A 12,282-nucleotide genomic window follows, 5' to 3' on the forward strand; every position below is an offset into this window, starting at 1 on the left:
AGAATTAACTCTATGATAACAGCACACTTTACTCCATCCTCTTTCATAGAAAAGACTTTGTTGGGTGAGATAATGCCTTAAACCTAAAAGCCTTACTAAGTTAGCAATTATTCTAGATCAAAGCCTTGGGTAGATGCCATTGGCCTTAATTCTTCAACAGATTCCATTGCGGTGCTCAGCTTTGTGAACTTCGAAGTATTTCATTTAAGGCCCCTTTAACTCTTGGCTCTGATGAAAAGACCAAGCAATTACAACCCTTATGGCCTTTATTTTCCCCTAAGATCATCATCAGGAAGTCAAAACATCCAATATAAATGAAGACAAAATAGGAGCGATGTTGAGAAAACTATGAAGGGAGTTGTTTTCTGTAAGATAATCAAGGTGAATAAGATAACATGGTTTAATAAAAAGGAAATTGAAGACATGAGAAAAACGTAAGTTGGAAAAGACTATGTTCCTCATGGTCACTCATACATGAGAGCTAGAGATGGATTTAGAACTGGGGATCTATTTGTTCTAACAGACACCCCACCTAAAATTCTTTCCTTTTTTTTTTGGATTTCCAGAGTGAGAAGACATATGATAGGGATAAGTACTGATGGAAATATGGCTTAAAACTGGTATTCTCATACTGCAAAAAGCCTGTTCAAATGTGAAAACAAAAGTCAGACATTCCAGTAAATATTTTCACACATTATTTTGCATATGAGACAGGGAACCGATTGTGAAGTAGGACATTCCACAAACACCGATTGCTCCTACCATGCCATGCCATGAACCACTCTGGGTGCTGAGAATACAGTGTTACATAAAACAGACAAGAAACACCTGTGTGAAGAGGCCTTAGGCCACAATAAGGGCTTAAAAAAAAAAAAAGTGTAAGGGGGCTGGGGAGTTCTCTAATAGCAGGACAGGAAGTCGTTTACAGTAAGAGAGTCAGGGAAAGTCTCCCTGAGAAAGAGACTATATTGGTTGTTTATTGCTCCATAGAAAATCACCCTCATAACTTTGCATCTTCAAACAATAAACATGTATTATCTCATAGTTTCTGTGGGTCAGGAATTTGACGGTAGCTTAATTCAATGGTTCTGACTCAGGATCTCTCATAAACTGCTGTCAGCTGGGGCTGCAAGCGTCTGAAGCTGCCTGGCACTGAAGAAGCTATAGTTAGGCAGAGCACAGGGACATCTCTGTGTATTCCCCAAAACCCTAACAACTCAGCAGTCAGCTCCCTCACCCCACCCCAGAGCAAGTGATGAGAGAGAGAAATCAAAACAAAAGCCACGGTTTCTATAACCTCATCCCAGAAGTCGCAGGCCACCCTTCCACTATATGCTCTTGGTCAAACAGATGAAGCCTGGGACATTGTAAAAGACTACCTGCACTGTGACCATCAAGAGGCAAGGATCGCTGGGAGCCCCCTTGGAGGCTGGCAAACAGTGACATTAAATAAATACCTGAGAAAGATGAGTTCAGTGTCACTAAACTTCCAATGAATCACTTTTACAAATTTCAGTTTTCTCATCAATGCACTAGAAATTGTTAAAATATCTCCACCAACATCATGTTGAGAAGACTTATACTATGTCAATGAATGTCCTTGGCTCGGTGCCTGGCATTCCATCAACAAGCAATACATGTTAGCCATTATTGCTATTCTCATTATTGGTGATGTGGTTGTCATCATCATGTTCATTCGATAGATGAGAAAACTAAGCCTTCAAGATTTAAATCCTCACTGATGCATGCCCTTGAAACAGATGATCATTGTATTCAAGCTTTCTGAATCTAAGAGCTTCTTTATTTCACTGTGTTGACTCACTGAGATCATGGGAAGGATGGAAAAGGAGGTAAAGATTAATCCAAAGCATGAATCAGAAATTTTAAATTCTATGAGGAAAGAAAGGCCAAATATTCAAAGTCAACTCCACTGGCATTAACCAAGCAAGAGCTATCAGGAGTGTTTTTTGCCTTAAAGGAATAGAAAACCCAGCTCTCTGTGGCTTAAACAAGAAGTATGATGGTGGGTAATTGCTAGCTTTCATTCTGACAGTTACCTTTTGGTTTTTAGTCTGCATGCTTGTTGCCTCGTAGTCACAGGATGACTGGTATAGCTTCTGGCTCCACACTCACAATTCAGGAAAACGCTCTGCTTTCCAAGATGCCTCAGCTGACATTCATTTACACCTAAGCAGCTAGAACTCTATCAGCAGCTCCCCTAGAACAGGGGTAGGTGGTGAAAGCATGGATCAGACCATCATGATTCACCCCTAGGCCTAGACACATTACTGCCCAGGTAAAACCTGGGTTCTGTGGTTTTTTGGGGGGAGGGGGATATAGCTATGTCCATTGCAGGCAATTGATGTGTTCCTCCATAGTCATGTGGATTCCCCAAGAGAAAAGTACCAATTAAGCATGGTTGTCCCGCACTTTTCAAGTGAAATCCACACAAATACTTTCATGGTAACTGAGAAGTTAGTAGCTTCTATGTCAGAGATATAAATGCTGTGGAAGAGGAAGTTCCCTGGTGATGCCAGCAGGTTAAGGATCCGGCATGTTGCAGCCGTGGTACAGGTTACAACTACAGTGCTGGTTTGAGCCCTGGCCCAGGAACTATCACATGCCACACATGCAGCCAAAAACAAACTTGTAGAAGAGCCGCTGGGCAAATGGGCACCCGCTCATTGAAAGCCCCTAATTTTATTTATAACCTCTCTCAGACGCAGGTGAGAGAAATCTGGCTTCAACTTACTGTGGCTCCTTAAAGGGCATGAACCTATAAGACCACCTGCCAAGTCAGCCGGACTGTGCTGACACAGCCATGCATATTTCTACCCTTCCTTGCCTCATCACAGCACTGCACTGGCCCTGTGTTTCCTTCCAGGGTAATACAGGACACCACTTCTTGCCCCTGGTAGGTAGCAACAAATGTTCTAGCAATTCCAAATCCCAAACATTATGCTAATCAACCGTTAGCAAAGAACGAATTTTTTTCTTTTACTATTTTTCATATTTGATGATTTCTGCAAACATTCTCCATTCTTTGTGGGGCCAGAGAGCTCCTAGAGATATATTCTACAGCGGAAAATTTCTAAAAGCTCCCAAAAGTACAGGATAGACTTTAACCTGGTTTGTTTGTTTTTGTTTGTTTTTGCTGCAACAAGCAGCAGCTTGGTGTGGGATCTCACTTCCCAGACCAGGGATTGAACCCACATCATAGCAGTGATAGCCCTGAGTCCTGACCACCAGACCACAAGTGGAACTCCCACAAGACAGACTCTGAAAACAACATAAAAACAATGAAATTTACTCTCAGATAATCAATAATCAAATGAAAGCACAATGTAGAAGGTTTTTTAATTTAATTTAGGGAAAGCAGATACTTTAAAAAAAAAATCCATACCATTGAAATGATGAGGTGGTGTGGTGTATTAGAGCAAAGAACATCAGAATTCCTAGGTTGTAAGCCCTGTGTGTCTAGCTAGAAGCCCTGAGGCATGAACCAAGTCATCTATGCTGAGGCTGAGATGTTTTCTGCCAACAACAGAGACTGAGGTGGTGGACCTGGGGTTAAAAAAAAAAAAAAAAAAAGTTGTATTTTGTGTGGAAGTGCTTTCTCAATAGCTACATTTTTTTTTATGTAATAAGTTTGTGGCAGATCTTATGCAGACTTCACTTCCACCTCCTTTGCTCCCAATCTATATGGTAGGTGTGGTTGTTACTATTTTAGAGTTGAGAAAATAGGGTATCAGAAGAGCTATAGGGACCTAGCCTTGATGACACAGACAGAAAATCATAGAGCTTGGATTCAAATTAGAATCTATATGGCTCGTTCCACCACAGTATTTTTTTTTTTTTTTGGCTGTACCTACAGCATACAGAAGTTCCCAGGCCAGGAGATGAAATCCCAGCTACAGCTATGATTTATACCACAACACCAGGCTAGTTTGAACCCATGCTGCTGGAGAGACAATGCTGAGGATTTTTGCTTTTATTCAGAGTTGCTTGCACATACACATAAACACACACACACACACACACACACACACACACACACACACATTCAGTGCTAGTAATTGTATTGTCTACTCTTGTCTACTTTCCAAAACATCTCACTGTCCTTCAGATCTGCCCAAGGTAATATTTTAGAATCTTTAAATGAAATTCAACAACATACTCTAGTACACTGGCTTCCCATGACATGTGTTATTTTAACAATACAGAGATATTCATGCACTAACACACACACACACACACACACACACACACACACACACATACAGACACGCACATATGTAACACAAGGCATTTTAGATCTTATAGTTTGGGGTAAACTATCAGAACATGAATAAAATGACTGATACAGATTAAATTTTTTAAATGAAAGGAATAAAACTGCTGAAGCTACAAAACTTTTAGAAGTCAATAATCTTTTAACAAAGAGGCTTACTGACATTTTGGCTTTATGGAAAATCAAAGAGATGGGAATTATGAGAATATAATTCTACATTGTATAAATGAGAGGAAGGAAGAAAACAGAGCAGCATAAGCAAGGGAAGTAATTATAGTAGAATACATCTAGTTTCAGAAAAAGTTCTTTGATAACCAGAAAACACCACATTATAAAGTTAAGGATTTAATACTCCCAAGTCCATTACAGATAGAATCTTTACCATGCTGGAAATAATTGAAAAGCAGAGTCATGCAATGGACCACTTTATGGCTTCTTTGATTTCTCAGAGCTGTTTGAAGATCTGAATTCTGGAAAGGATTTGAAAACTGGGCATACCAACCCTGACCAGCTAATTGCCAATGAAGAAGAATGAATTACTCTGAAATTATATTAAAGGTGAAAGAGGTCCCAGGGAAAAATTCTAACCAAGAAAATGGACTTAGGATAAAAGCTTGATTGGTAACAGCCATGACTATTAAGATGTTGAGTCTGAGTTCAAAGGAAGGACAAGATCAATTTTATGTTTGACAGTCTTAAGACAAGGTCACCACCCTCTGCCAAGTATATGCCAACTTATTCAGATATGACATTCCATGTCATATATCCTTTCTTTACTCAGCAAAGATTTTTAAAATTCTATCATGTTTGTTTACCATGACTTATACCTGAAATTTTCCTTAAGATTTTTGCTTCCAACTCATTCATTGGGCCATTGTCAAGTTACAGACAAATTTATGACAGAGGAGCCTCGACAGACTCATTCTTCTGGACTTGTAGGTAGTTAGTCACCTTATGGAACTCATTAATCCCCAAAACTGATAGAGCTTGAAAATAGAGATAGATTGCAAGCAGGTTTTGACAATTCTTGGATGACGGATCATAATGGGTCCTAAAGAAAAAAAGGGGTCCAACAATTATCTTGAGCATCTAATAGGGTTGCCACACAAAATACAGGACACCTCATGAAATCTGAGTTTAAGAGAAATAATGAACAATATTGTAATGTAAGTGTGTCCTATGCAGTATTTGAAATATACTTTAAAAAGATACGGTTTATCTGAAATTCAAATGTAACTGATTGTCCTGGTTTGGTTTGGTTTCTGTTGGCTTGCTTGCTTACTTACTTGTTTGTTTTTGATAAATCTGGTAATCTTACTGTCTATTAGAATCAGGTCTTATCTCACATAGAGTTAGTTTCTTAGGTGGTGAGTAAGGAAAAACTGCTGTCTTAAAAATTATCATGACTGGAGTTCTTGTCATGGCTCAGTGGTTAATGAATCCTGACTAGGAAACATGAGGTTGTGGGTTCGATCCCTGGCCTTGCTCAGTGGGTTAAGGATCTGGCATTGCCCTGAGCTGTGGTGTAGGTTGCACATGTGGCTCAGATCTAGTGTTGCTGTGGCTGTAGCATAGGTCAGCAGTAACAGTTCCAATTAGACGCCTAGCCTGGGAACTTCCATATGCCATGGGTGCGGCCATAGAAACACACACACACACACACAAAAGGTTATCATGAAAAATCATTCAAATCACTCAAAGTCTAGTCTACCTGATTTTGTCACTGTACTATCTCTCAAAGATTCCCAAACAGACCGTTTTCCCTTAATATTAAAAAGTTCTCAGAAGAGGAAGGCAAGATGGCAGAAGAGTAGGGGGACATCCTCACCCTCTCCCACAAACACAACAACAAAAAAAATCTACAGGTTAAACAACTCACACAGAACAGCAATTAATCACTGGGAGAAGAACTTAAACTCCAATAACAGCAAGAATCTCATGACACAATGAGGTAAAACAAGAGAAAAGAGAGTGAGAGAAGAGGAATTGGGGCTGGACAGGTGCTCCCGAAAGGGAACTGTGGAGAAGAAAGGGATCCCATACCGTGGAAAGTCACTTAATGGACGGAAACATCAAATGAATCTGACTGATGTCCAGATGCGGAGAAGAGCACAGCAGTACGTCTGAGATCTGAAGAGCAGAGTGAGAACCGAACAGATCATCTGAACTACTGGTACAGTCACCAAAAACCGAGAGGCATGGGTGGGGGCTGGGCACCAAGACCTCAGCTCCGGAGGTTAGTCCCCGGGGTTACTCCCGGGCTGGGGAGGATAGTGCGGAGATTTCCTGGGGGATTGGAAGCGGTCCATCAGGTTGGTGGGGCAGAGACTGCCTGGAAGACTAGGAAGCAGAGTGTCACAGGTGGAGGGAGCAATATGCTAAGGGCTGGGAAGCGGAAAACCACATCAGAGGGAACCTGGGAGAAGAGCTGGATCTGCAGGAGAGACAAGGCACCAGTGTTGGGGAGGGGAGAGGAGGAGGAGGGGTGGGCCACCATAAAATACTCCCCCCACCACAGTGAGCTCACTTGCCTGCCAGCTATAAGAAAGCTTCCCAGTGCATCTCCCCTCCCCCTACCCCTCACACACTCCAAGGACCTGAGACTGCCTGCAATCCTGGAGGGCTGGCCTCAATATTTGTGGGAAGCCAGCCACCAGAGGGGATTTCCCTTCCCTGGCCTGCCGCCCTCTAGAGGGGCTACACCCCCGTGAAGCAGCACCCAGCACCACCAGCCCCTGAAAGAGCCCCACAGCCCAGAAAAGCTAGAGCAAGCTCGGCCCAGCCATGCAAAATCTGTTTCCATTGTGGGGCAGTCATGACAGTTCCAGCAGCCCAGGGGAAGAGTCCCTTGGGTTATCAGTGGCCCAGCTAGCCACTCCCAGCCTCAGGGGGTGCTGCACTCCCATGGAACAGCTGCCCAGCACTGCCAGCCCCCTGGAAGAGCCCTGCAACCCAGAAAAGCTAGCACAAGCTCTGGCCAGCCGTTCAAAATCTGCATCCACTGTGGGGCGGTCCTGCCAGTTCAGCTGCCCTGGGGAAGGGCCCCTTGGTTTCTCACCAGCCCAGCCAGCCGCTCCCTCCCTCGGGGGGTGCTGCACTCCCATGAGACAGCTGCCCAGCACCACCAGCCCCCTGGAAGAGCCCCACACCCCAGAAACACCAGAGCAAATTCTGACTGGCCACGTGAAATCTGCTTCCATCTTGGAGCAGACCTCCCAGTCCTGTCTGCCCACAGGAAGTCTCCTTTGCTTCAGAGAGACCCTGTCAGCCCCGCCCACCCTCAGGAAAAGCCACGCTGCCTCAAAGAAGACCGACCAACAACGCCAACCCTCAGGAAACATTCCACGGCAGTGCCAAGGCAAACCCTGCCTGGCCACAGGGAGTACAATTCCAAGAAAAAGAAAACAACAAGCAAGATGAAGAAGCTGAGAAACCACCCCCAGTTAAACCAACAGGAGAACTCACCTAAAGCGGGCAACAATGAAACAGATCTCGGCACTCTGACAGACCTGGAGTTCAAAAGAGAAATAGGGAAAATACTGAAGGAATTAAGAGAAGATATGAACAGTAATGCAGACACCCTCAGAAAGGAACTAGAAAATATAAGGAGGAGCCAAGAAAAACTAGAAAATTCATTGGCAGAGATACAAACTGAGCTAAGGGCAGTAAAAACCAGAACGAATGATGCAGAAGAACAAATTAGTGATGTGGAAGATAGAATGATAGAAATCACCCAATCAGGACAGCAGACAGAAAACCAAACGAAAAAACATGAAAGCAATATAAGAGACCTATGGGATAATATAAAGCAGACCAATCTATGCATAATAGGAATTCCAGAAGGACTAGAAAAACATAAGGGGATGGAAAATATATTTGAAGAAATTATCACTGGAAACTTCCCAAATCTAAAGGATGCTGATTTCAAGATACAGGAAGCACAGAGGGCCCCAAACAAGTTGAACCCAAATAGACCCACACCAAGACACATTATAATAAAAATGGCAAAAGTTAAGGATAAACAGAGGATCCTAACGGCAGCAAGAGAAAAGCAAAATGTTACCTATAGGGGAACCCCCCATAGGGTTATCCACTGATTTCTCTACAGAAACTCTAGAGGCCAAGACGGAATGCCAAGAGATATTTAAAGTGCTAAAAGGAAAAAATATGCAACCTAGAATACTCTATCCAGCAAGAATATCCTTTAAAATAGAAGGGAAATAAAAAATTTTTTCCAACAAATAAAAGCTAAAGCGTACAGCAATACAAAACCCAGGCATAAAGAAATATTCAAAAGGCTTCTCTAAACCAAAAAGAAAGGAAGGAAAGAAAGGGAAAAAAAAAAGAGGAATACTAGGACTAGGATTGAAGAAACCACAATCAGAGAGCAGCCACTCAAATAAGCCAGCATACAGATTTAATCATGAACATGTTTCAAACAACATAAAATTAAAAAGAAAAAAAAAAGAGTCAGCAAAATCATAAAATGTGGGCAAGGGAATTAAGGAAATTAATAGACTCTTTTTTAAAAAATGTTTTTGTTTGTTCATTTCTCTTCTTAATTTTGGTATAGTAATGAAGTGTTTGAACCTACAGGACCATCAGGCTAAAACACACAATTATAGGAAGGGGTTAGCATACTTAAAAAACAGGGCACCCACAAACCAAAACCAAACATTGCATTCACAGAAAATGAAAAAAAAAAAAAAAAAAAACACGCAAGCAGAAAAAAATTGGACACCATCCAGCCAAAAAAAAGAAAGGAAGAATGGAAAACCATAAAATCAACTGGAACATGAGGTTTAAAATGGCAATAAATAATCATCTATCAATTATCACCTTAAATGTCAATGGACTGAATGCTCCAACCAAAAGACACAGAGTGGCCGAGTGGATAAAAAAGCAAAAACCTTCAATCTGCTGCCTACAAGAAACTCACCTTAGGACAAAGGACACATATAGACTGAAAGTGAAGGGGTGGGAAAAAATATTTCATGCCCATAGGCATGACAGGAAAGCAGGAGTTGCAATACTCATATCAGACAAAACAGACTCTAAAACAAAAGACATAAAGAAAGACAAAGAAGGACACTTTTTAATGATTAAGGGATCCATCCAAGAAGAGGATATTACTATCGTCAACATATACGCCCCAAACACAGGAGCACCCAGATACATACAACAAATATTAACTGACACAAAGGGAGAAATTGATGGGAATACAATCACAGTAGGAGACTTTAATACCCCACTCACACCAATGGACAGATCCTCTAGGCCGAAAACCAATAAAGCAACAGAGATCCTAAAGGAAACAATAGAAAAGTTAGACTTAATTGACATCTTCAGGACACCACATCCAAAAAAATCAGAATACACATTCCTCTCAAGTGTGCATGGAACGTTCTCAAGAATCAACCACATATTGGGACACAACGCTAACCTCAACAAATTTAGGAGCATAGAAAGGATTTCAAGTATCTTCTCTGACCACAATGGCATGAAACTAGAAATCAACCATGGGAAAAGAAATGAGAAAAAACCTACTGCATGGAGACTAAACAACATGCTACTAAAAAACCAATGGGTCAATGAGGAAGTCAAGAAGGAAATTAAAAATTACCTTGAGACAAACGATAACAAAAACACAACCTCTCCAAATCTATGGGAGGCCGCAAAACCAGTGCTCAGAGGGAAATTCATAGCGATACAGGCCTTCCTCAAAAAGAAGAAAGGTCTCAAATTGACAACTTAACCCTCCACCTAAACGAACTAGAAAAAGAAGAACAAAAAGACCTAAAGTCAGCAGAAGGAAGGAAATTACAAAGATCAAAGAGGAAATCAATAAAACAGAGATTCAAAAAACAATAGAGGAAATCAATCAAACCAAGAGCTGGTTCTTTGAAAAGGTAAACAAAATTGGCAAACCCCTGGCTAGACTCACCAAGAAGAGGAGGGAAAGAACCCAAATAAACAGAATTAGAAATGAAAAAGGAGAAATCACAACAGATACTGCAGAAATATTAAAAAAAAAAAAAACCATAAGAGAATACTATGAACAACTATATGCTAACAAATTTGACCATCTGGAAGAAATGGACAACTTTCTAGACTCTTACAGCCTGCCAAAACTGAATCAAGAAGAAACAGACCAACTGAACAGACCGATCAATAGAAATGAAATTGAAGATGTCATAACAACACTCCCGACAAATAAAAGTCCAGGACCAGATGGCGTCACAGGCAAAGTCGACCAAACATACAAAGAGAATCTGGTGCCCATCCTCCTTAAACTTTTCCAAAAGGTTGAAGAAGAAGGAACACTCCCAAACACATTCTATGATGCCACCGTCACCCTAATTCCAAAACCAGACTAAGACACCACCAAAAAAGAAAACTATCGGCCAATATCTTTGATGAATATAGATGCAAAAATTCTCAATGAAATCTTAGCCAACCGAATCCAACAACATATAAACAAGACCATACACCAAGACCAGGTAGGGTTCATCCCAGGTATACAAGGATGGTTCAACATACGTAAATCAATTAACGTCACACACCACATTAACAAAAGAAAAGTCAAAAACCACATGATCATCTCAATAGATGCAGAAAAACCATTTGACAAAGGCCAACATCCATTCATGATCAAAACTCTTGCCAAAGTACGTATAGAGGGAACACGCCTTAACATAATCAAAGTCATTTATGACAAACCCACAGCAAATATAATACTCAGTGGAGAAAAATTGAAAGCTTTCTCACTCAAATCTGGAACAAGACAGGGATGCCCACTCTCACCACTGCTATTCTACATAGTTTTAGAAGTCCTAGCCACAGCAATTAGACAAACAAAAGAAATAAAAGGCATCCAAACAGGAAGAGAAAAGATAAAACTGTCACTGTATGCAGATGACATGATACTATACATAGAATACCCGAAGGACTCAACCCAAAATGTATTTGAACTGACTAATAAATTCAGCAAAGTAGCAGGATATAAGATTAACATCCAGAAATCAGTCGCATTTCTATATACCAACAATGAAATATTAGAAAAGGAATACAAAAATACAATGCCTTTCTAAATTGCACCTCAAAAAGTCAAATACCTCGCAATACACCTGACAAAGGAGGTAAGGGACTTATATGCCGAGAAATATAAAATTTTAATCAAAGAAATTAAAGAAGATGTAAAGAAATGGAAATATATTCCATGTTCATGGATTGGAAAAATCAGTATTGTAAAAATGGCCATACTATGCAAAGCAATCTATAGAGTCAATGCAATCCCAATCAAATTACCCAGGACATTTTTCACAGAACTAGAACAAACAATCCGAAAATTTACATGGAACCACAAAAGATCCAGAATTGCCAAAGCAATCCTGAGAAACAAAAACCAAGCAGGAGGCATAACCCTCCCAGACTTCTAGCACTATTACAAAGCCACAGTCATCAAAACAGTGTGGTACTGGTACCAAAACAGACAGACAGACCAATGGAACAGAATAGAGAACCCAGAAATAAACCCTGACACCTATGGTCAATTAATCTTTGACAAAGGCAGCAAGAACATGAAATAGGAAAAAGACAATCTTTTCAGCAAACATTGCTCAGAAACCTGGACAGCTGCATGTAAATCAATGAAACTAGAACACACCCTCACACCATCCACAAAAATCAACTCAAAATGGCTGAAAGACTTAAATATAAGACAAGACACCATCAAACTCCTGGAAGAGAACATAGGCAAAACATTCTCTGACATCAGTCTCATGAATATTTTCTCAGGTCAGTCTCCCAAGGCAGCAGAAATAAGAGCAAAAATAAACCCATGGGACCCAATCAAACTGAAAAGCTTTTGCACAGCAAAGGAAACCAAAAAGAAAACAAAAAGACAACTTACAGAATGGGAGAAAATAGTTTCAAACGATACAACAGACAAGGGCTTAATCTCTAGAATATATAAGCAACTTATACAACTC

The sequence above is a fragment of the Sus scrofa genome, chromosome 13, assembly GCF_054392235.1.
Source record: "Sus scrofa isolate SSC_HxYL_T2T_F1_AM1 chromosome 13, Sscrofa_HxYL_maternal_Yorkshire_Landrace_v2.0, whole genome shotgun sequence".
Taxonomy (NCBI): domain Eukaryota; kingdom Metazoa; phylum Chordata; class Mammalia; order Artiodactyla; family Suidae; genus Sus; species Sus scrofa.